This window comes from Rhinatrema bivittatum, chromosome 4, assembly GCF_901001135.1.
Source record: "Rhinatrema bivittatum chromosome 4, aRhiBiv1.1, whole genome shotgun sequence".
NCBI classification, from domain to species: Eukaryota; Metazoa; Chordata; class Amphibia; order Gymnophiona; family Rhinatrematidae; genus Rhinatrema; species Rhinatrema bivittatum.
In genome coordinates, this window is record NC_042618.1 from 382,169,826 (window position 1) to 382,195,455 (window position 25,630).

The 25,630-nt window shown below is 47.4% G+C and overlaps 1 protein-coding gene across 1 annotated transcript in view; it reads right to left on the bottom strand.

The window, feature by feature from the left end:
* Positions 1 to 25,630, bottom strand: part of DNAH12 (dynein axonemal heavy chain 12) — a 1,160,754-nt gene that overhangs the window by 536,804 nt on the left and 598,320 nt on the right.

Below are 25,630 nucleotides of genomic sequence, written 5' to 3' on the forward strand. Positions count from 1 at the left end.
TCCACCACCAAACAGAACCCTTGATTGTTAAATTAAGGATTATATACCGTAATGCAAAGAACCATAAAACTTTATAGAAGTCCATATTCAGAAGCATTTAGCCAGCTAAATTAATATTTGTGCACTTATCTGGCTAATTCTAGCGGGCTAATAAATTAGCAGCTAGAATTTAGCCAGCTAAGGGGGTGATGCATTAAGCTGCATTAGTACTCTAAAGTACATTATAGTGCATATAAAGTTGGATTTTAAAAGGCACGCCATCGTGCGCATGTTATAAAATCCACTACTCATGCGTACCCATGCGTACATGCACAGCCAATTTTATATCGGCACGTACATGTGCGCACAGGTGGCAACTCGTGCGCGCAAGGGGCGGGATTTTAAAAGAATTGTGTGGTGATGCAATCGGGCATTTGCCCAGTTCCCTCCCAGTCCGCTCCAATAAAGGAGCGGACTGGGAGGGAACTTCCCTAAACCCCTACCTACTCTGCCTCCCTTTTCCCCTCTCTTCCCTGACCCCTAAAACCCCTCTTCCTACCTTTTTTCTTTTTCTTTTGTAACTTACTTCATATGAATAGATGAAGTAAGTTACGTGCGTTGGCCGGCAATCCCAGCCTGCCCACGCCATGCCCCCAGCCCGCCCCTTTTAAACAACCTGGTATTTCCATGCATACCGGGAGATATGTGCGTGGCCGGGCCATTTTTAAAATGTGTTTGGTGTGCGCTCAGCCTGGCCACACACATATCTCCCGGTTTTTACGCGCACCGGCATTTGAAAATTCAGCCAATATCGCATGATTTATGGAAAAAAAAAGTCCTGGTACTCACCACACTCCCCCTTCCCACCCTCTTCTCCCCAAAAGGAAAAAACATGTAGTGTCCTGACCCCTCCCCCCTGCATCCCCCAATACCTAAAAATGATTCTGCATCGGGGCCGAGTCAGACTCCTAGACCTTACCCCAGTCACATGGTTTCAGCAAGGTTAGGCCAGCACCGACTGGCAAATGGCACTGACCGGGCTTGGTGCGAGGGTCCACCTGGCCCTGATGTGGGATCGTTTTTTAGGTCCGAGGGCTGTGGGAGGCGGGGGCAGGGGTCAGTGGAGGGTGGAGGCCAGGGCACTACTTTTATTTTTCCTTTCGGGTGGAAGGTAGGGCCTGGGACTTTTTTTTTTTCCCATCAGGGGCTGTCGATGTCACTTGGAGGGGTGGAGGGTATGGCAGCAGAGGGCTGGGGCCACATTTTGGGGTAGATTTTAAAAGAAGCGCGATCAGCCTACTTTTGCTTGCGCATCAGACTCAAGCAAAAGTACGCTGGATTTTAGTAGATACGCGTGGAGCCGCGCGTATCCACTAAAATCCTGGATCGGCGCGCGCAAGGCTATCGATTTTGTATAGCCTGCGCGCGCCGAGCCGCGCTGCCTCCCCCCGTTCCCTCCAAGGCCGCTCCGAAATCGGAGCGGCCTTGGAGGGAACTTTCCTTTGCCCTCCCCTCACCTTCCCCTCCCTTCCCCTACCTAACCCACCCGCCCGGCCCTGTCTACACCCCCCCCTTACCTTTGTCGGGGGATTTACGCCTCCCGGAGGGAGACGTAAATCCCCGCGCGCCAGCGGGCCTGCTGCGCGCCGGGCCGCGACCTGGGGGCGGGTACGGAGGGCGCGGCCACGCCCCCCGGGCCGTAGCCACGCCCCGTACCCGCCCCCAAAACGCTGCCGACACGCCCCCGGAACGCCGCGACGACCGGGCCCGCCCCCCGACACGCCCCCGACACGCCCCCCTCCGAGAACCCCCGGGACTTACGCGAGTCCCGGGGCTCTGCGCGCGCCGGGAGGCCTATGTAAAATAGGCTTCCCGGCGCGCAGGGCCCTGCTCGCCTAAATCCGCCCGGTTTTTGGGCGGATTTAGGCGAGCAGGGCTCTGAAAATCTACCCCTTTATGTTTAACTTTGGGAATTTGCTGTGCAGATCTTTTTTTTTAATTTGCATTTTGGGGGTATCTCTGGATTGAGACAAGGGTCAGCACTGACTCCCACTCACCTCCCCGTTTGCACATGACTTTTTTGGAGGGGTTCAGCGTTGAAGTTGGGGCTGCTATCACATTAAAGAGCCTCTTACTGTGTGTTTTTTGTCCTGCAGTATTTGGCCACAAAAGAACGAGGCATTTAGCAGGGATGCTTTTTCGGGGAAGGGACCCAACTATTGCAATGACAACTTCCCTTCCTCCCTCGATAGTTGGACTCCTTTTGTGAAAAGGATTGTAGCTTAGTCCATCCAGGGGTAAATTAGGGTGGTTCCAGGGGTGTGCCTGGCAGGACTTGAGTTAGCCAGCTAAGTTAACTGACTATGGCCAGGATTCATCAAACTATCACATGTGATAGGAAGAGGGGTGTGTTTTATGGTGATAGCCTATTTATTGCAAAGTGTGCTATCTTAGTGCTTCACATAGGTATTACCACAGAGGGCCACTTTGACATTCAGAGTGAGATGTACAAACAGAACAGTACACTCTTGTGAAGACTTGCGGAGAGTGAGAGAGAGAGAGAGAGAGAGAGAGAGAGAGAGAGAGAGAGAGAGAGAGAGAACCCTAGCTATAAGGCCCTCATAGTAGTTAGGTATTTATACCTCTATATGAGGCCCACCTAGTAACTTGAGGTGAGTGTTAAGTAGTAGTGTAGGGGTTTGGGGCCACTTTGACATTCAGAGTGAGACGTACGAACAGAACAATACACTCTTGTGAAGATTTGATGACCTTCAGAGTGAGGAAATTCACACAAAGATGAGATTTGTACAACATTCTCTCAACATAAGAACATAAGAAAATGCCATACTGGGTCAGACCAAGGGTCCATCAAGCCCAGCATCCTGTTTCCAACAGTGGCCAATCCAGGCCATAAGAACCTGGCAAGTACCCAAAAACTAAGTCTATTCCATGTTACCATTGCTGATGGCAGTGGCTATTCTCTAAGTGAACTTAATAGCAGGTAATGGACTTCTCCTCCAAGAACTTATCCAATCCTTTTTTAAACACAGCTATACTAACTGCACTAACCACTTCCTCTGGCAGCAAATTCCAGAGTTTAATTGTGCATTGAGTAAAAAAGAACTTTCTCTGATTAGTTTTAAATGTGCCACATGCTAACTTCATGGAGTGCCCCCTAGTCTTTCTACTATCTGAAAGTGTAAATAACCGATTCACATCTACCCGTTCTAGACCTCTCACGATTTTAAACATCTCTATCTTATCCCCCCTCAGTCGTCTCTTCTCCAAGCTGAAAAGTCCTAACCTCTTTAGTCTTTCCTCATAGGGGAGTTGTTCCATTCCCCTTATCATTTTGGTAGCCCTTCTCTGTACCTTCTCCATCGCAATTATATTTTTTTTTAGATGCGGCGACCAGAATTGTACACAGTATTCAAGGTGTGGTCTCACCATGGAGTGATACAGAGGCATTATGACATTTTCCGTTTTATTCACCATTCCCTTTCTAATAATTCCCAACATTCTGTTTGCTTTTTTGACTGACGCAGCACACTGAACCGACGATTTCAATGTGGTATCCACTATGACGCCTAGATCTCTTTCTTGCGTTGTAGCACCTAATATGGAACCCAACATTGTGTAATTATAGCATGGGTTATTTTTCCCTATATGCATCACCTTGCACTTATCCACATTAAATTTCATCTGCCATTTGGATGCCCAATTTTCCAGTCTCACAAGGTCTTCCTGCAATTTATCACAATCTGCTTGTGATTTAACTGCTCTGAACAATTTTGTGTCATCTGCATATTTGATTATCTCACTCGTCATATTTCTTTCCAGATCATTTATAAATATATTGAAAATATAGGTTTGAAATTTCATTTTTTAGTTCCTTCAGAACTCTGGGGTGTATACCATCCGGTCCGGGTGATTTACTACTCTTCGGTTTGTCAATCAGGCCTACCACATCTTCTAGGTTCACCGTGATTTGATTCAGTCCATCTGAATCATTACCCATGAAAACCTTCTCCATTACGGGTACCTCCCCAACATCCTCTTCAGTAAACACCGAAGCAAAGAAATCATTTAATCTTTCCGCGATGGCCTTATCTTCTCTAAGTGCCCCTTTAACCCCTCGTTAAAGTAAGCTTGTTTAAAAAGCCAAGTTTTGAGTTTTTTTTTAAATTTCTGAGAGCAATGCTCCTGTCTGAGATCGGGAGGCATGGTATTCCAGGCATGCGGGCCTGCAATGGATATAGCACATTCTTTAGTGGAGTGAAGGTGAGAGTATTTTGGAGAAGGTGTGTCTAGAGTGCCTTTATAAGAGGATTTGGTAGGTCTATTAGAAGTGTGGAAGTGAATGGAGTCATTCAACCAGTGCATATTCTGGTTGTGGAGAGTTTTATGAAGGATAATGAGGGTTTTGTAGGTTATTTGGTGGGAAATGGGGAGCCAGTGGAGCTCTTTGAGGATGGGAGTGATGTGGTCAACTTTATGAGAGTTAGTGAGTACTCTGGCCGCGGCATTTTGGAGCATCTGAAGAGGTTTAATAGTGGCTTTGGGTAGACCTAGTAGGAGGGAATTACAATAGTCTAGTTTGGAAATAATAATGGATAGCAGGACAGTGGGGAAATCATTAAGGTGGAGGAGCGGGCTTAGTTTTTTTAAGGTATTTAGTTTAAAATAACACTCTTTCAATGTCAAGGCAATAAACTTTTGAAAGTTGAGGCGATTGTCTATAATGACGCCTAAGTCTCGTGCTTGCAGTGAGATGGAGATGCTTTGTGGGATGGTAGTTAAGGGGTTGTACAGAGGTGAGATAATCATCAGCTCCATTTTGGCAGTGTTGAGGGCAAGGTTTAGACTGTTGAGGAGGGTATTGATCGAGGATATAACATTATCTCAGGTTTTAAGGGCAATGTCTAAGGAGTCAGTAATGGGGATGAGCATTTGGACATCATCCGCATAAATGTAGTGTGGGATATCTAGTTTGGATAAGAGTTGGCAGAGTGGCAGTAAATAAATATTGAATACAGTGGAGGAGAGTGAAGATCCTTGGGGGACACCTCTGTGTAAGTGTATGGGTTTTGATTCATAGTCATCTATTCTGACCTTGTAAATTCTATTAGTGAGATGATATAAATCAATGGAGAGGGGTTCCTGAAATACCAATTTCACTGAGCCGGGTTAGTAATATGTTGTGGTTTACCGTGTCAAAGGCAGCAGAAATGTCAAGTAGTGCGAGCAGGTATGAATGACCTTTGTCGAAGCCTTTGATGATCTTGTCAGTGAGGGAGATAAGGAGGGTCTCAGTGTTGAGGAATCTATGGAAACTGAATTGGGAAGGGAAGAGGATGTTATCTTTTTCAAGGAGGTCTGAGAGCTGGGTGTTGACCACTTTTTCAAGTACTTTGGCTAGGAAAGGAAGGTTGGAAATAGGTCTGAAATTCGTGAGGGCATTAGGGTCAAGGTTGGGTTTTTTGAGCAAGGGTTTGACAGTGGCTTGCTTTAGAGGATCGGGTACCTTTCCCAAGGATAGGGAACAGTTAATGATATCTGCGATAGGTTTGGCAATGGTGTTAGGAATTGACAGGAGGGCTTTAGTGGGCATGGTATCAGATGGGTGACACGCAGTTTTCACTTTCTTTAGTATAGCTTCCATTTCGGTGGAAGAGGTCAGTTCAAAGGTGTTAAAGGGGGGTGGGGGGTAGATGTGTGGCATGTGAAAGGCTGTGCTGTAGAAGGGAAGCGCTGTATGAGCTTAGAAATTTTATCACTGAAGTATAGTGCAAGGTTATCGCATTTAGATTGTGTGTCATGATCTGTCAGGGTGGGTGTGGGAGTCTTGGTGAGTTTGGAAACATATGTGAAGAGTGCTTTAGCATTAAATTGTAGGTCATGTATTCTAATGGCGTAGAAGTCTTTTTTTGTTTTTAGGATGGTGGTGTAGTATTTGTGAAGGGCTGATTTGTAGTTAGCCAAAGTGGATGGTGTGGGGTCTTGTCGCCATTTCTTTTCCAGGTGCCTCAGAGCATGTTTAAGACTCTTGAGTTCGATAGAGTACCAGGGTTTTTTTGGGTTTCTGGCAGTGACAATAGTTTTTGTAGTTTGGGGGCATAGTGAATTGGCAATGTTGGAGGTGATCTCATTCCAAGATGAGATTGCCGCTTCAGTGTTAGTGATATCAAGTTTTTCCAGTGCGATGGATAGGGTGGTGATAAGATCATTTCTGCTGCACGGTTTTCGGAATTGAATAGTTTTTTTGTTAGGGATGTGATTAGGGTGTTTGCTGATTATGGAGCGGGAGGTTGCTAGAAGAGCATGTTCAGACCAGGGTAGAGGGGTGCAGGAGGGGGTATCGGTGGCGTGGATGTGCGAATTTATAAATATAAGATCAAGGGTGTGGCCAGCTTTGTGGGTGGGGTTGGTAATGATTTGGTTGAAGCCCATGGCTTTAAGGGAGGAAAGGAAGGCGTCGCATGTGGATGTACGGGGGGCTAGCGTCAACATGCAGGTTGAAGTCCCCGAGGATAATGGAGGGGTTATCTAGATCAATGTATTGTGTTAGAAATTCGGTGAGTGGTGAGGGTTTATTCTCAAGGAGGCCTGGGGGGGGGGGGGGCGTAAATTAAGCAGATTTGTAGGTGTGTGGATTTGAACAGGCCAATTTCAAGTTTGGGTATTGAGTTCACAGGGTGTGGAGACAATTTGAGCTCTTTCTTAGCCGCTAGTAGGAGTCCTCCTTCTCTTCGTTTTGGTCTTGGTATTGAGAAGATGTCATAGCAATGAGTGGGCAGTTGGTTCAGGAGGACGGTGTCTATGTCCTTGAGCAGGTTTCTGTTACGGTGCATATGTCAGGGTTAGAGTCAAGAAGGATGTCATTGAGGATGAGCATTTTTTTGGAAATAGATTGAGAGTTGCAGCGTAAGAGGGTGAAGGCAGTAAGGCCAAGAAGTTGTGTGAAGGGGGAGAGCATGATAGGTAGCAGTGTTCTAGGACGTGGTGTGGGAGTATAAGAGTGAGGGTTCCTGATATTGTGAGGGTGGTGCTTGAGGATGGGAATGGGGTGTGTCAGCATGTTGACTGTTGAGGGGTTGCAGGAACTGTTGTGGGTGCCAGGAGGGGATGAATAGGGGGGAGGACTTTGGCAGCAACTGTGTGGGTGGGGGGAGGCTTAACATTGCTGTGAAGGGTGAAGGCGGAAGGGGAAAGGAGGTATATGTGCAGAGGGAGTGAGGGGGGAATAGTGTGAAGAGCTGAGAGCAATGGGCGATGGGAAGTGGGACTGAGGGAGTAAGCTGAGGGGGAAGCGCAAAGGGGCGCATCAAGGGGCAGGTCCTTTTGTTGCGCTCCTTCGGCGCTGTTTATGTAGAGTCCTGTTTATGTAGATTCCAGTTCAGTGTCACCACCTAGTGAACTTTGTCTCTTTACAGGCAGCTTCCTGTTGCCCCAGTGAAGCGTATGGTGTGTGGTCCTCTCGGTCGGGCGGTAGAGGAGGCAGGTCGTGTGGTATTAGCGTGGCTAGGGCACTCAGAGGACGGTGTGGTGTTAGCGTGGCTAGGGCACTCGGAGGACAGTCTTATGTACATCTTGGATGTACATAAAAAAGGAAAGCATTGGGAGTACTTAATTTCTTGGGAAGGATACGGCCCTGAAGAAAACAGCTGGGAACCTGCCATCAACATCCTTGACAAAGACATGTTACATCGTTTCCACTTAACTCACCCAAGGAAGCCGATTCCCCCTGGGAGGGCCCCTAAGAAGGGGGATACTGTTGCAACCATCAGTTGCAGACGGCTGCGACATTTGTTGCTCACCTCAATTTGCCCAGTAGCATCGATTCTGGCTAGGATGGCCGTCTCTGCCTCTGCACACCGACCCCCTTGGCATTCCCGGGATGGCGAGGGCGATCCCGGTCGGCATCTTGAACCCGGAGTGACCTAGGGCATGCATGCGAGCACCTGCCTCCTTCTTGTGTACGTCATGGTGGGAACCTTGGGGGCGTCCCCTCCACATGACGTCACTGCCTACGTGTATTTAAGCTAACCGGACTTTCCCTACCTATGAGTTAGTAAGGATTCCATCTTGCTATTTCCTTTCTCTGAGATGCTTCGCTTTACTCCACCAGCGTTCCTGGCTGAGTGACTCAGGTACCCGCTCCTCGGGGGCCTTGCTGCATTCAGGGCTATCTGCTCCTCGGAGAGCCTCTCCTGCCTATCTCACCTTCTTCAGCTAAGTGAGTTATCCTGCATCAGATCTCCGCTGCTGCCATTACAAATTCTCTGCATTGTGAGTACAAGACCTACTCTGTGTTACCTCCTCTATCCTACGATGTGGGATCCTCGGGTTACCCTGCTCTGCGGTTCACCACCGGATCCACGCTGTCTTGTGCCACTTGCCAACACCTACCTCTTGCTTACCCCGCGCTGTGGACCACTACCAGAGTACAACGCACAAGCTACATTAGTACTTTCCGGGTTACCCCGCTCTGAGGACCACTACCGGCTCCATGCTGTCTTGTACCGATTGCCAATACCAACCTCTGGCCTACCCCGCATTGCGGACCACTACCAGAGTTCAACGTACAAGCTACATCAAGAAGCAAAGATTCCCCAGGTACCCCGCTCTGCGGACCACTACCAGAGAATTCACTCCAGGTCTTCTAAATTCCAGGACTGAGTTTACAATCCGCTCCTCGGGTTTCTCTTTGCTGTACAATAAATATTCTGTGACTCCTGTGTCCATTTGTACTGAGAGCCCACCTGTCGTGGAGAGTCCCCACAGGGCTCCTCCCTGTGGGTGGAGTCAGTTCGCTCCACAACCCAAGGGCCCGCAAACCGAGTTAAAACATAACAGTCATAAAGGCATGCCATATTATACTCCTCAATATTCGGAATACCCAGCCCACCTTGTCGCCAGACCCCCAACATATGAAACACCGAAATCCTAGCTCTCTTACCCCTCCAAAGAAAACAAGAAAGCATTGTATATATCAATTTAATATCTTGTTTTTGTAACAATAAAGGTATTGTTTGTAAAATATATAACCACTGAGGCCATATAATCATCTTAAACAGGTTTTACCCGTCCAGTTACCGCTAAAGGGAGATCTTTCCAGGCTAGGAGTTTAGTTTTCAAAGTTCTAAATAAAGGCAATATATTAAGATCATACAGACCTACAAGATTCATGAACAGTTGAACCCCAAGATAACGGAAAACATTCTCTGCCCATTGAAGGGAAAAAGCATTCCCCCACAGATCCCTTATCTGGGCATGAAATGGTAAAGCCTCAGATTTATCAAAATTAAGTTGCAGACCCATAAAAGAGCCAAATACCAAAAACTCCTCCATCATGCCAGCCAAAGAGCTCACCGGGTTACTAAGGCGTACTTCATATCATCTGCAAAAGCTGTGATTTTAAACGTCTGCTTATGCATACGAATGCCAGCTATTTGGATTCAATTGAATACGTCTTAAAAGCAGTTCCAGTGACAAAATAATAAGAGAGGAGAGAGAAGGCACCCTTGGCACGTACCCTATTGCAAAAGGAATTTAGCGGTAAGCGAGCCATTAACCAAAATTTGAGCTCTTGGGTCCCAATACAAAAGTTGGATCGCTTTCAACCAAATACCACAAAAACCAAAATGATCTAAAACAAAAAAGAGATAGTCCCATTCAACATTGTCAAATGCCTTTTTGGCATCAAAACTAACCAATAATGAAGGAGTCATGTGAGACATACTCCAAGCAATAGAGGCCAGGACCCTGCGAAGATTAAAGACCGAATGCTTGCCATGAACAAAACCTACTTGATGATTTGTCACTAGATCCAGAATTACAATGGCCAAGCGGTCTCCAAAAATCTTGGCTAATAACTTCAGCAAAGAAATAGGTCAGTACAAGAAAGGCAAAAGTGGATACTTATCTTTTTTAAGGATAAGGGTAATTAATGCTGTGTAGGTATTATAAGGCAAAGTGCTTTAGGTCTATGAGGCATTCATACAGATAAAGCAAAGGTGGGGTTATCTTATCAATCAAAATCTTGTAAAATTCAAACCTGTAACCATCAGGTCCAGGAGTCTTGTAAGGAGGGCTGCCCAGTATTCCATACCATAATTCTTCTAGTCAAATATGGGTATTCAACCAAGCCAGTTGCGGTTCAGTTAACTGAGGAAGCGCAACCCCCTGAAAAAATCAGTCCCACTTCACTAAGTTTAGTATAAAGTTGGCGGAAATAGTCTAGAAAAACCTTTTGCATGTTGAAAGAGCTGAAACTTATAATACATCAACGGACTATAAAATCTATGTTTTATCAGCGAGTTGAGAGTAGTCAGTGATGTTAAATAAGCAGCCCTTAAATGCTCCATCCACCGACCAGCCCATCTAGGCGATCCCTATGTACCTGTTTCTCCAGCATCAATAATTTGGCATCCAGGGCCCGTCATCTATGAACCATAAAGGCAATAATCTCACCATGAAGCGCCACTTTTCCTGCCTCCCAGAAAAGGACAAAATCACCAGCATGTTTTTTATTATTGTCTTGATACTCAAGCCATTTTTGATTTAAAAAGTCCTGACATTTTTGATCATTAGCTAAAAAGGCTGGAAAACGCCAGGGACGCATGGTCCACCCAATATCACCCCAACAGAAATCCACCCAGATTAAAACATGGTCAGAGACCATCAGAGGCCCAATTACAGATACCAGAAGATAATCGATACGAGATTGTGATGCGTACGCACGTGAAACATGCGTGTAGTCACGTTCTGTGGGGTGTAAGATACTCCAAGCATCTACTAAACCCAATTCTGAACATAAGTAAGAGACCCTTCTATGGGAAATTAGCCGCTCAATAGACCCAGAATGAGATTTATCCAACATTTAAACAGGCATTTAAACAGGCATTTCCTAACTAGCAAACCCTCCTGCTATAACCATCTATCATCTTCTTTTACCATTGTACATTGTGATCTTTATGTTCTAATAATGTATATAATGTATATAATAACTAGCATTCACGATGTTATCCAACATGATATGTTCCAATAGTTACCTATGTTAAGAACTCTACACCAGTTGTACTATCTTTCTATGCTGCTTTCCCGTGTTTCTTCGCCCACCTGTTTTATTCCCTTGTTAATTGTATTTTCTACTCATTTTCTTATATTGTAAACCGATGTGATGTTCACACTAACACCGGTATAAAAAAGGTTTTAAATAATAATGATAATAAATAACATAGGATCATATACCATATTAAGATCCCCTCCAAGGGCCCCTAAAAGAAGCCCTGAAGCATTTGAATGAGCAGTTTAAGAAATCCATGATCATACAAGTTAGAGACATACACATTAAACAGAATAATAGGCTTCTCAAATAAAGAACCCCGAACAATCAGATATCATCCCCCGGGATCTATAATCGAGTCCGTACAGTGAAAAGATACGGCCTTACTTATCAGAATGGCAACAGATGCCTTACTAGTACAAGACGATGCCCAAAAAACATTACCCACCCACCATCTGCCCAATTTGCCATGTTCTACATCATTCAAGTGGGTTTCTTGCAACAGGGCAATATTCGTATGCTGGTTTTTCAGATCTTTAGGACTTTTTGCCTCTTGAAGGGGGACTCCTACCCACAAACATTCCATGAAACAATTTTAAGGTTCCTATGATTCATGGTAGGTGAAGAACCACATAAAAGAGCCATACAAGAATACTATAGTTGCAACCCACAAGGGAAGGTTAACCTCCTAGCCTAGAGCAACCTTATACCAACGTTGCTCAAATTCCAGGACTTGACAAGCATATCAATACCATGCAAGCAACCACTCACAAGTACCATCCCAGACAGTGAAAAAGATTAAAACATATGTCTCTAGAACCCAGATCAATACCAGCCAATCCTCCTACCGCCCCTTGTCCCAATGGTCCAACCCATAACTATTGATAAATCCCCACCCCAGACCCTGACCTAAACACCTCACTCGCCACCCGCAGGCTATCCCTTCCTCAGGATGAGCACGCATATGATGTTATAGGACAACCCCTGCCCCCACCCACAATCACACCAACAGAACATATGAAACAGGCAAAATGATAACCCCGATAGCATAAAGAAAAGAAACGAGGTAATTAGCAGCAAGTCCACAAAACTGTAGTTGTAAAACTGTCCAAAAAATATAAATGATGTACAAAATGTCCCAGCCAAGGAACCAATAGCCACACATCTTGATACAGAACTTGTATGGCTAGTGAAATAGCTTAAAGTCTAGTCCAAGTAGCTTTATCCAGCATCAAATTCAGCAGGCAATCAACAATCCGGCTCAGAAAGACCTGGCCAAAACACATAGCAAGACGAATTTGGAGAACAAACTAATATTGTGAATCCAAAGAAAGTGGCAAAACAAAGTCCAGTTGAAAAGCACACTCTCTCACAATATGCAGAATTGGGCGGTCCAGTCAGAAAACAGATGACAAATAGAGCAATATTGGGCAAAAGTCCACACTTTAGTCTTTCTCTAATGACTGCAGAAAAAATTGGGCTGCCTCAGGATTATGATATACTGTAATGCTTCTGGCATGTGTAACACGTAATTTAGCTGGGTTCTGTAAGGTAAACCAAATTTGTTTTTGAAAAAGCATGCTGCAAAAATGAGGGAAAAGGGCTCGGCGAAGTCCAGCCAATCTCTCTGAGTAGTCCTGGAAAATCAAAATTTTCTGTTCACCCATGGAGGGCTGTATGCCTTTGCGCACTGCCTGCAGCACGGCCACCATACGCATGAAGTTTAGAAAGGAAGCGATGACCACACATGGTCGATCCCGGCCTTCCTGTCTTGGTCCGACACAGTGAGCCTGTTCAATGCAGATGGGGCCTAAGGCATCCAACAACTGTAGAGCAGTAGGTAACCAGGATTACAGAACCCTCCGAAACTCACCATTCGGGAGAGATTCAGGGAATCCCACAAACCGCAAGTTGTTGTCTTGAGCGATTCTCAAAATCTTCAAATTTGTTTTCCATGGCCAGAAGCCTTTTCTCAGATTGTTCACAAATCTGGCGGTTTCCAGGATGCCATCCTCAAGGTCTGATATCTGCTGTTCAACCTCCGAGACTTGTTTTGCAGCAGAATCCAAAGCTCCCGAGATAGCATCGCATTTTTCAAAACTTTCTGCAAATTTGCCATCCAATTTGACATCGATGGCCTTCTCTACGGCTTCCGTCACCGCTGCTTTTAACACAGTCATGCTGGCTGTGTCCATTGTTGCCTTTGTGGGGTTGTTGGCCATTTTAGGATGTGTCGGCTTGACTCACTCTTGTTCTTTGTCTTTTTTAGCAATGCCCGGTGAAAAACAAGTAAATTTGATTAGCGATCTTCTCTCAGAAGCACTATGCTAAAATTAGTTGCCTTTAGGTGCAGATTGGAGGCAATTGGGGCAGATGGCAGGGAGGACCTAAAGGAGCTGAGCTAAAACACATCCGGTATCCTTCACAACATCACATGATCCTGACGTTTCCCATATATTTAAATGAGCTAACACACAGGCCAATACAGTAAAAGTTGCGGGAGAGCGGGCGAGCACCCGCTTTCCCGGCGCGCACATAGGCCACTCTCCTGTGCGCATGATTTAATATTCAAATGAGGGCCCATGGTAAAAAGAGGCGCTAGGGACATTAGCGCGTCCATAGCGCCTCTTTTTTGACAGGAGCGGCGGTGATCAGCAATTTTGACAGCCGACGCTCAATTTTGCCGGTGTCGGTTCTCAAACCCGCTGACAACCACGGGTTCGGAAACTGGACGCCGGCAAAATTGAGCTTTCTGTTTTCAACCCGCGAGCTGCGGGATGATTTTAATTTTTTTTTTTTAATTTTTAATTATTTTTTACTTTTGGGACCTCTGACTTAATATCGCCATGATATTAAGTCGGAGGGTGTACAGAAAAGCAGTTTTTACTTTACTGTACACTTTCTCGATGCCGGCAGAAATTAGCGCCTACCTTTGGGTAGGCGCTAATTTCTGAAAGTAAAATGTGCAGCCAAGCTGCGCATTTTACTTACTGAATCGTGCAGGAATAACTAATAGGGCCATCAACATGCATTTGCATGTTGTGAGCGCTATTAGTTTCGGGGAGGGGGGGGTTGACCACATGTTTTCGACGCGCTATTACCCCTTACTGAATAAGGGGTAAAGCTAGCGTGTCGAAAAAGCACGTCCAAACGCGGGTTAACAGTGCGCTCCACCGGAGCGTACTGTACTGTATTGGCCTGACAGTAACTTTCGGGCCGATACAGAAAACTTCGCTGGAGAGCAGGTGAGCTCCCGCTCTCCTGGCCCATGCCCAGGCCACTCTCACGGGCACGCAATCCAGTAAATAAATTTAGTAAAATGAGGTCCCGCGGTAAAAGGAGGCACTAGGGTCGGTTCTCGAACCCGCTGACAGTCACGGGTTCGGAAAACGGACGCCGGCTAAACTGAGCATTCATCTTCCAACCCGCGAGCCGCGGGCAGATTTTTTTTTTTTAATTTTTAATTTTTTTTTAAATTTTGGGGCCTCCAACTTAATATCGCTATGATATTAAGTCAGAGGGTGTACAGAAAAGCAGAAAAAAATCCCCGGTGCCAGCCGAAATTAACGCCAACCTTTGGCAGGCGTTAATTTCTGAAAGTAAAATGTGTGGCTTGGCTGCACATTTTACTTTCTGAATCGCGCGGGAATAACCAATAGACCCATCAACATGCATTTGCATTTTGCGGGCGCTATTAGTTTTGGGGAGGGGATTGGCCGCGCGTTTTTGACACGCTATTACCCTTTACTGTATAAGGGGTAAAAATAGCGCATCGAAAACGCATGGCCAAACGTGGGCTAACAGTGCGTTCCTCCAGAGCGCACTTTACTGTATCGGCCCGATAGTAAAGATGGCAGAAAAAGACCAGCAAGTTTCTCGTGGTAGTAACTGCCACTCCATGCAGATTACCCTATGTTTCTGTTAAGGGTAGTAACTGCCACTCCATGCAGCTTAGCCCCAAGCCTTATGTTAAGGGTAAAGCACATGTTGCTTACCTGTAACAGGTGTTCTCACAGGACAGCAGGATGTTAGTCCTCACATATGGGTGACATCATCAGGATGGAGCCCAATCACGGAAAACTTCTGTCAAAGTTTCCAGAACTTTGACTGGCCCCTACTGGGCATGCCCAGCATGGCACTAACCCTGCAGCCAGCAGGGGTCCCCCTTCAGTCTTATTTAAAAGCTACAGGCAGTGCCGAAAAATAAAATAATAAAACTTAACGAACCCAACACCGCGGGGCGGCGGGCAGGTTTCGTGAGGAATAACATCCTCCTGTCCTGTGAGAACACCTGTTACAGGTAAGCAGCATTTGCTTTCTCACAGGACAAGCAGGATGGTAGTCCTCACATATGGGTGAGTACCGAGCTGAGGATGTCCGAACATGCACCAACTTTACCCAAAGGCATGCAACAGGCACAACAACTGGGGTGGAATTTGGTAGGCGGAAGGGTGTTGCTATGTCATGTTGTAAAGAGGTTACGAAGGACAGACTGGCCGAAGATGGAATCTTGTCTTCCGGCTTTGACCAAGCAATAGTGGGCTGCAAAGGTGTGGAGAGAACTCCAGGTGGCAGCCCTGCAAATGTCAGGAAGCAGCACTGATCGTAGGTGTACTACTGATGTCACCATGGCCCTCACAGTGTGTGCTTTAATATGGTCTTGAAATGGAATGTCCACTTGCTGATAGAAGGATATGCAGTCCGCCTACCAGGAGGAGAGAGTCTGCTTGCCCACAGGCTTCCCCAATTTGTTAGGGTGGAAATAGATGAACAATTGAGTGCTTTCCCTGTGGGCAGCTGTACGGTCTAGGTAGAATGCTAGAGCCCGTTTACAGTCAAGGGTATGCAGAGCCTGTTCTCCTGGGTTGGCATGGGGCCTGGGAAAAAAGGTAGGTAGTAAATTGGATTGATTGAGATGAAAATCCGAAACTACCTTAGGTAAGAATTTAGGGTGAGTGCAGAGTACCGCCCAGTCCTGCAGGAGTTTAGTGTAAGGCGGATAGGTAACTAGAGCCTGCAATTCACTAACTCTGCGAGCTGAAGTGATAGCCGAAAGGAAAATCACTTTCCATGTGAGATATCGAAGTTCACAAGAGTGAAGAGGCTCGAATGGTGGTTTCATGAGCCGACCTAGAATCAGATTAAGGTCCCAAGAAGGGGCCGGAGGACGTAGCGGAGGCTTGATGTGGAGCAAGCCCTTCAAAAAACGTGTTACAAGGGGCTGTACTGATATAGAGACATCCCCAACACCTTTATGGAAGGTGGCTACCACACTGACATGCATTCTGATGGAAGAAGTCTTAAGACCAGACTCTGATAAATGCCAGAGATAGTCCAGAAACTTCGGGATTGGACAGGAAAAGGGGTCAAGTGACTGAGAAGAGCACCATGACGTGAACCTTTTCCATTTGTAAGAGTAAGCTTTTCTCGTGGAAGCCTTCCGTGAAGCAATCAGGACACGGGAAACTGGTTCCGAAAGGTTAAGTGGCTGAAGGATTAACCTTTCAACATCCATGTCGTCAGCGACAAGGCTTGAAGATTGGGATGGCGTAGGCACCCGTCGTTTTGAGTGATCACAAGTGGATCCTTTCCCAAGGGAATGGGCCTGCGGATGGAGAGATCCTGAAGAATTGGAAACTACACTTGGCATGGCCAGTGAGGTGCTATCAGGATCATGGTTCCCTTGTCCTGACGTAACTTCACGAGAGTCTTCGAGAGAAGAGGAAGTGGAGGGAATGCATAGAGCAGACCAGTTGCCCATGAGAGGGAGAATGCGTCTCTGGGTTGAGAGAGTTTGCTGCGAATGAGAGAGCAGTAGTTCTCCACTTTGTGGTTTTGTGGGGATGCAAAGAGGTCTATCTGAGGATATTCCCATTGTTGGAAGATGGAGTTCGCTACCGAGGGGTTGAGATACCACTCGTGCGGTTGAAAGACGTGACTCAGTTTGTCTGCCAGCACATTGTCCACTCCCAGCAACCAGGTGGCCCTGAGGTACATTGAATGGGAGAGAGCTTCCGCCCAAATCTGCGCAGCTTCCTGACACAGAAGGAAGGAGGCTGTGCCTCCCTGCTTGTTGATGTACCACATGGCCACCTGGTTGTCTGTCTGAATCAGGATGACTTGATTTGAGAGGCAATCCTGAAAAGCCCTGAGAGCATATCTGATTGCTCGAAGCTCCAGGAAATTTATTTAGTGTTTGGCTTCCTCTGGAGACCAAGATCCTTGTGTCTGCAGATCGGCCACGTGGGCTCCCCAACCGAGGTTGGAAGCATCGGTGGCGAGAATGACTTGAGGGTCTGAAGCCTGGAAGGGCAAGCCCTGGAGGAGATTGGTCTGCTCTTTCCACCAGGCGAGAGACAGATGTGTGAGTCGGTGATGTGGACAATGGTCGACAGGGGCTGAATGGATTGAGTCCATTGAGACCTGAGAGTCCAGTGCATGAGTCTCATGGTCAAGCGGGCCATTGGTGTGACAAGGACTGAGGACACCATGTGTCCCAGGAGGATGAGAAATTGGCATGCAGTTGTGGAGTGCTGAGACTGCAGCTGGTGAGCAAGAGACGCGAGAGTCCGTGCTCGTTGTCGAGGCAGGAAAGCCTTTGCCTATAAGGTATCCAAGTCTGCCCCAATGAACGACAAGGTTTGAGATGGGACTAAGTAGGATTTGTTGTAGTTGACGAGAAATCCTAATGAAATTAGAGTGTGTAAGGTTAAATTGAGGGATGACAGAGCAGCTTGCTGAGTGGGAGCCCTGATAAACCAGTCGTCCAGGTAGGGGTAGACGTGAACACCTTGGTTTCTGAGGAAGGCTGCAACGACTATGAGGCATTTTGTAAAGACTCGTGGTGCAGATGCTAGGCCAAATGAAAGCACTCAATATTGATAGTGCTTGAGGCCTACTAGAAACCTCAGGTATTTGCGATGAGCTGGAGTTATCGCAATATGAGTGTATGCGTCCTGGAGGTCCAGAGCCAGTCTCCTCTTTATAGAAGAGGTAGAAGCGAGCTCAAGGTGACCATCTTGAACTTTTCGCATTGGAGATACTTGTTGAGGGCACGTAGGTCCAGAATAGGATGGACACCTCCCGATTTTTTGGAGATTAGAAAGTACCGGGAATAGAACCCTAGGCCATGCTGAGAGTATGGTACGTGTTCTTTTGCCTTGGACTGGAGAAGGAGGGAGACCTCTTGATCCAGAAGAATGGAGTGATCAGATGTTCTCCACATCGGTAGAGGTGGGGAGTCCGGTGGCACGGAAAGAAAGTTCAGATTGTAACCCTGAGCAATTACTGCCAATACCCATTGGTCGGAGGTGATTGAGTGCCTTATGTTGTGGAAGTGGCACAATCGACCTCCCACTGGTATGTGAGACAGAGGAATCTGGCTGCTGCTCTCTAGGTGGAAGTCAAAAACCTGAAGCAGGCCCTGGTTGAGGAACTGCTTGTGGCTTTTGTTTACGTGTTTGACAAGACTGCAGTTTTTGATAAGGTCTCATGGCACGGGATCTGGTTGGTGGCGGATAAGACTTCTTTGGGTGGAAGAAGGACTTCTTAGAGTCCTTTCTGAAGGGCTGTTTTATTTATTTTTATTTTATTTAAAAACTTTTCTATACTGGCGTTGTTAGCTAACCATCACAATGGTTTACAACAAGGCACGTTAATGAAAATCTGAGTGGTATAGATTACAAATTAATAATGTGCCATCAAAGTATGGTAACAATGTAATGCAATAATCTATGTGTGAAAGTTAAGCTTGTATGTTTGGAACATATTAGGCGGTTTGAAATTAACATTAATATGCATTTGTAGGTTACTAGTGACAACTTTTAGTTTGGTGCGTCCTTATCCATCAGCTGTTTTTCTCCTTTACTTTATCTTTATAAAAAGCTTGTTTAAAGAGCCAGGTTTTCAGATTGGTTTTGAATATTTTCAAATTTCTCTGTAGCATTATTTGGCATGGTGTTCCATAGCACAGGGTGTTAGCAGCGTCGGCCGCAGCAAGCCGCAACCAGGACCAGGTGTCATGGCCGTCGGCCGTGGCCAACCGCGACTGAGGCCAGGCCGACGGGCACAGCAAACTTAACTCACCCGGGTCGCTGGGTATGGTCGAGGGTGCCTGCAGGGGCAGGCAGCCCTTCTTCTTCCCTCTCCTGGCCGCTGCCATCGCTGAGTTCGGCAGCGTGGCTCCGCGGCAGTCCGGCTCCTCCCCCTCTGCTCTTTAGAGCCGCGCGCGCGGCTGAGGGATTTTCTTAAAGGAGCCATGACAGGAAGTGTCATGGCTCCCCCTGAAGCTCCTCCCCTGGCTTCCTGTACTTAAGGCAAGGGCTGAGCATTCAGTTCTTGCCTTGGTATTGAGGTTCCTGCTTGAGTGTGTTCCTGGCTCCTGGTTCCTGGTTCTTCCTTCTTCGTCCTGCTCTTCTCCCGTGCTCTGTGGATTGATTCTTGGCTTCTGACCTCTGGACTGGTGGACGTGTCTTCTCCTCGCTTGATCTTGGTACGGCGTTGGACCCTTCTCCTGGCTTGACCCCGGAATGACGTTGGACCCTTCTCCTGGCTTGACCCCGGTACGGCTCTGGACCCTTCTCCTGCTTTGACCCTGGACTGGACTCGGATCCCGCTGGTATATTGATTCTCAGACCGGCTTTGGACTCTTCTTCGACTCCGTCCTCAGGCTGTTTCGACCTGCTGGAGGCGCCAGCCATCTGGAACCCACGACCTGCAGGAGGCGCCTACATCCAGACCTTCTACAGTCTTCACAGGAGTCACCTAAGTCCCAGCGGCCGGACCCCTACGGGCTCCTCCTGGGGGGGTTGCGTGCTTCCAGGGTGAAGTCTTCTAGCAAGTCTCTTCAGTCCAAGCGGCCTCACCCTTCGACGGTAGCCATCTACCTTGAAACAAGGGTCCACTTCCATAACAGAATACCAAGGCCATGGACCCGGCAGAGGCCTCGGCTCGGCAAGCCATTCCAGGACTGGCCCAGAAGGTCATGGAACAACAACGTATTCTGGAATCCATGCCTTCATCCCTAGAACGACAACTCACATCTGGACTCCATGGCAGCTGTTCAGGCTGCCTCTGCCGCTGTGCCAGCGTTGACGTCAAACACCGCCCGAACTACAATTCCGCTACCCATACCTCCACGCTATGCAGGGGATCCTCAGTTGTGTCAAGGATTCATCGATCAGTGCAGCATGCATTTTCAACTTCAAGCCTCTTCGTTTCCAGATGATCTCACTAAGACTACCTACATTCTGTCGCTCTTGGAGGTGAAGGCCCTGGCATGGGCTTCTCCCTATTGGCGACGATCAGATCCAATCCTGCAAGATCTTCAAAAGTTCTTGGAACTTTTCCTCACGGTTTTCGATGATCCTGGGAAGCAGGTGGTAGCCGGTTCTAAACTTTTGCAACTTCGATAAGGAAACTGAGCCCTCACAGACTACACCATTGAGTTCAGAACACTGGCTTCGGAACTTCACTGGGAGGAGAACTGTTTGCGTTCCATATACCTGGAGGGTCTGTCGTTGAAAATCAAGGACGAGATGGCAGCTAGTGAACTACCAAGGTCCTTAGACTCTATCATAGACTTAATAACTCGGATAGACCGTCGCCTGCAAGAAAGAGCTCGTGAGGGAACTAACTCCAGAAGAACCAGCTCTTGGAACTCTCCTCGTCCAGTACCGACTGTCTCACAAACTACATCTGCTTCTGGAGGAAATATAGAAGAACCTATGCAACTGGGGCGTGGTCCTCTTTCTCCTGAGGAATGACAAAGACGCCATCATGCAGGCCTCTGCATGTACTGTGGAAGAACGGGTCACCTCATAGCCCATTGCCCGATCCGTCCGGGAAACTTCAAAGCCTAGGCTCCGGCGGGGGAGTAACCCTAGGCATTACCTCTCCAGCTCCCCCACTCACTCTTCGGATCTCTTTGGCACTGAAGGACCTCCAATTCTCCACCATGGCCTTAGTAGACTCTGGTGCAGGCGGGAGTTTCATCCTTCAAGATATCGTGGAGAAACTCCATATTCTGCTTCAACTTTGCCCCATGCCATTGATCATATCCTCTATTCATGGAGATCCTCTACCAGGAAGGATAACCCATCAGACTGTTCCTCTGGAGTGTCACATCGCCCCCAAACATTACGAACAAATTTCATTTTTTTTTTTTTTTTTTACTCATAATTTTATTATGTTTGCAGATAATGACAAGAAAAAATGAAACAACAGAAACAGCACAGAACATCAAAGCACATAAGCGTCGTAGCCAGTGCCGTAAATCCCCCCCCTCCCAAGTAGACCCTCCCTTCCTGCCCTACATCCATGTGCTCGCGAAAGAACAATAGTCCAGTTACTAAATTGATGACAAAGAAAGAGGAGATGAGATCAGCAGAAAAAGAAAAGAACATAAGTGGTATGCATCACGGAGAACCTGCATAACTCAGGGTTCAGCCCAGCTTAAGACATTGTCTGTTGTTTCTCCCAACGCAGGTAAGGAGACCAAGCGGCTTGAAACTTGGAGACGTCCGCGTGAAGATCTGCCGTGATCGCCGCCAGTTGACAAGAAAGATGGACTTTATGTTGTACCACCTGCAACGAGGGCACATCCGTTGATTTCCATGCTTGTGCTATCGTCAACCTGGTTATAATAAAAACTTGTTGGCAAAAGTGAGTGTGATTCTTTCGGAGGGTCAAAGGTGGGTGATGAAGAAGCATAAAACTAGCCTTATATAATCCAGAGGCTCCTAGGATCCTCTCCAACCAGGTTGCCACTGCGGTCCATAGATCCCTCACCTTTGGGCATTGCCACCAAATATGAAAGAAAGTCCCCGGGTGGCCGCAGCCCCGCCAACATTGAGCGTCGAGCTGGGGGTATCGCCGATGCAACAGCTGAGGAGTGAGGTACCAACGGGTGATCATTTTATAACAATTTTCCTGATAGAGGGCCGAGACAGAACACCGACGAGCCTGCCGGTAGATGTAGTGCCAGTCTTTGGGAGACAGCGTCAGGCCCAAGTCTCGCTCCCAGTGTTCCACATGTGGAAAGGGTGCCCCATCAGTCTTTGCTAGGAGGGCATAGAGCTTAGATATCATCCCGCTGGTTTTATCAACAGCAGCACAAAGATGTTCAAACTGAGACTTGCCCCGACGTATGGAGTCCATCATTCTGGGTGATCGAAGGAAATGAAGCATTTGATTGCCCGCTAGGAAGTCAGTGGAAGGTAACCGATAGAGAGCTTGTAGTTCTGGCCACTTCATCAGGGTCTCCCCTTGAAGCAAATGTTCGATGCGAGTGATCCCTTTCTTTCGCCAGGCTATGAACACTCCATGCTGGCGACCAGCTGGAAATTGTAAGTGGTTATAAAGACCAGTAGAATGGTAGTAATAGCGATCGCCGGCCAGTTTCACCTTCCATCGATCCCAGAGTCGTAGCATAGTGTCCAGGGCCCCCGTTTTTAGCCCCATCGGTAGCCAGGTGGGTCACGGCTGCCAAATAAGATCCGTTAGTGGCGTACCCCCAAGAACCTGTTCCTCGAAGGTAACCCATTGCTTGGGGGAGCGACGACTATGTACATCAGGTATCGCCTTCAGTTGGGCAGCGACATATAACCAGAGTAAATTCGGAACCCCAAGGCTCCCGCGGTCACGAGGCTGGAACAGTAGGCGCCTCGACACCCTGGGAGGGCGCTTGCGCCAAATGAAGTCAAAGAGTATCTTCTGCCAGGAACGGAGTATTGCAGAGGAGATGAATATAGGAATGGTTTGAAAGAAATACAAAAATCGAGGGATAACGTTCATTTTTATAATAGCCACCCTCCCCAGCCATGAATATTGTCCCCTGTCCCAGAGATGGAGATCCTGTCTAATCCGTCGCAGCAACGGCATATAATTGAGACTAAATAAGTCAGAGAGATTCGCACCAAGGTGGACCCCTAAATATTTTAATACCTTTTGGGATACCCGAAAAGGGTATAGACGCGTCAACTCGCTCATAACCGCCGAGGGAGCATTAATATTTAGAATTTCCGTTTTGTCCATGTTAACCTTAAAACCGGACACCTCACTGAATGCCTGCAGCTCCTCCGTGACTACATCAATAGAAGTCAGGGGATGTGTAAGTGTGAGAAGGATGTCGTCCGCGAAAAGGGAAATCTTCATGGGACTAGGCTGCATGGGAATTCCAGTAATAGAGGCGGAGGCACGCACCCTAGACGCCATCGGTTCCAGGAACAGCGCGAACAATAATGGCGACAGAGGACATCCCTGGCGCGTACCTCGTTTAACCGGAAAGAGATCCCCATATCGTCCATTAACCTTGATTCGTGCGCCTGGATCCTGGTAGAGGCAATGGAGCCAGCGCAAGAATCCCGGTCCAAAAGACATTTTTTCCAATGTGGCGAACAGGAAGTCCCAGTGTACCAAATCAAATGCCTTTTCGGCATCTATAGCCATGAGTACCATAGGGACTTTTGCAGTAGTGGCCCACCAGATCGCATCAATCACCTTACGGACGTTGTCAGCGGCCATCCTACGTGGTATAAATCCAACCTGGTCGCTATGTACTAATAAAGGGAGGACGGTATTAAGCCTGGCAGCCAACACCTTCGCCAAGAGTTTTAGATCTACATTGAGCAGGGAGATAGGACGGTACGATCCACACTGCGTGGGGTCCCTGCCTGGCTTTGGGATAACAGTAATGCCCGCCACATTGGAATGGGGGGGTAACGGAGATCCCTCCTGCAACCCGTTAAAAAAGTCAGTCAAAGGGCCTACTAATTGGGCAGTAAACTTTTTATAATAGCTTCCAGAAAAACCGTCCAGTCCTGGCAATTTACCAGCCTTAAGGTCTCCAATGGCCGCTTGAATCTCAATAGGTTGTATGGGGGATTCTAAGTAAGCCTGCTGGGACTTGGTCAAAGAGGGGAGGGATAGCGACTCAAGGTAGCGATCGACCTGAGCTGCTAAAATGGTAGGGTCAGCCGTGTATAACTGGGTATAAAACTGTGTAAAACAACGGCGGATGTCTTTAGTCGCAGTCAGAATAGTGCCCGTCTTGTCCCTAATCTTGGCAATAAGAGTCGCGTAAGTACGCTGTTTAAGCAACCTCGCTAAAAACCGCCCTGCCTTATTGTTACCTTCATAAAAGCGTTGTTTGGCCCGTAGCATAGCATGGGTTATCTGTTCAGCATCCATTAACTGTAATTCGGTGCGCTTGAGCCGAAGGCGTGCGAGAGTGGCACGCGTCGGGTGATGTGAATGAGCGCGAGTCAAAGATGCGATATCGTCCAAGAGGGCGGTGCGCTTTGCCTCTCTTAGTTTCCTCAAGGCAGAAGAGAGTGCGATCAAATGCCCTCTCATAACCGCCTTGGACCCCTCCCAATAAATCCCAGCATCACGCACCGTTCCTTTGTTCAGGGTCAGATAGTCTCGCAATTGAGCAGCCAGTCTCTCGCTATGGCCAGAGTTACGGAGAAGGTCCTCCCTAATGCGCCAAAACCTACAACCCGGGTCAAGGTCCTGCAATCCCAACGTAAGCCACACAGGAGCATGATCAGACCAGGTTATGTCTCCTATGCCTGTGTCCATCACCTGATTCTGAACCCCTTTATCCACTAACAAGAAATCCAGACGGGAATAGGTAATGTGAGGGTTAGAGAAAAAGGTATAAGTTCTGGCCGTAGGGTTCCTCTGTCGCCATATATCTAATAGACTCCACCCAAGCATTATAGACTTCAAAGAGGCGGTGGCCTTCCAGCTCCCAGCCTTTCGGGGGTTGGAGGAATCTAATCTAGGGTTCCGCACTACGTTATGGTCCCCGCCCCAGATCAATATTCCCTCTGCAAACGTGGATAATACATCCTCCATTTTTGTAAAAAAGAGATGCTGATCCACATTAGGTGCATACACACTGACGATAGTATACAAACGACCGTCCAGCTGCAGCTTCAATAGTATGTAACGGCCCTCAGGGTCTGCAATATGCGATTTATATTCAAAAATGACAGACTGAGCCACTAGTATACCCACCCCCGCATATTTAGAGGTAGGGGAACTAGATGCAAAATAGCCGTGTGGATAGCCTGCAAAGCACAACAGATGTTGATGGTGTTTCCTAGTGTGCGTCTCCTGGATAAGGGCGATATCTACGTGCTGACGCCTAAGATCTCTAAGAAGCTGTTGACGTTTCATGGGGGTATTAAGTCCCTTTACATTCAGGGACCAGATTTTCAGCGCCATGTAACAAACCGTATAGTATGATGTACATCACTCTGCTGCTTCAGATCTCTATCTCCATCTCGGACCTCCCCAACATATTGGATAAACCAAGCATTACCCCCTGAGCACATGGATGAAAAAGTCCCCTCCCCCCCCCTCCCCCCCCTCACCATATCCCCGTATATCCCCCATTGGGATAACTCCAAAAACCGGGGGTCTTAGTAACCAGCGAGAAAAGTCGCTCCCCGGCTAAAAAATATATAATTCCCACCTGAAGTTGATCAAACCCACATATAGTAAAACAATGCGAACAATGCCCGAACAAGATACAGAAAGCAATCCACCCAGAGCCTCCCATCCTGAAAGGTTAAA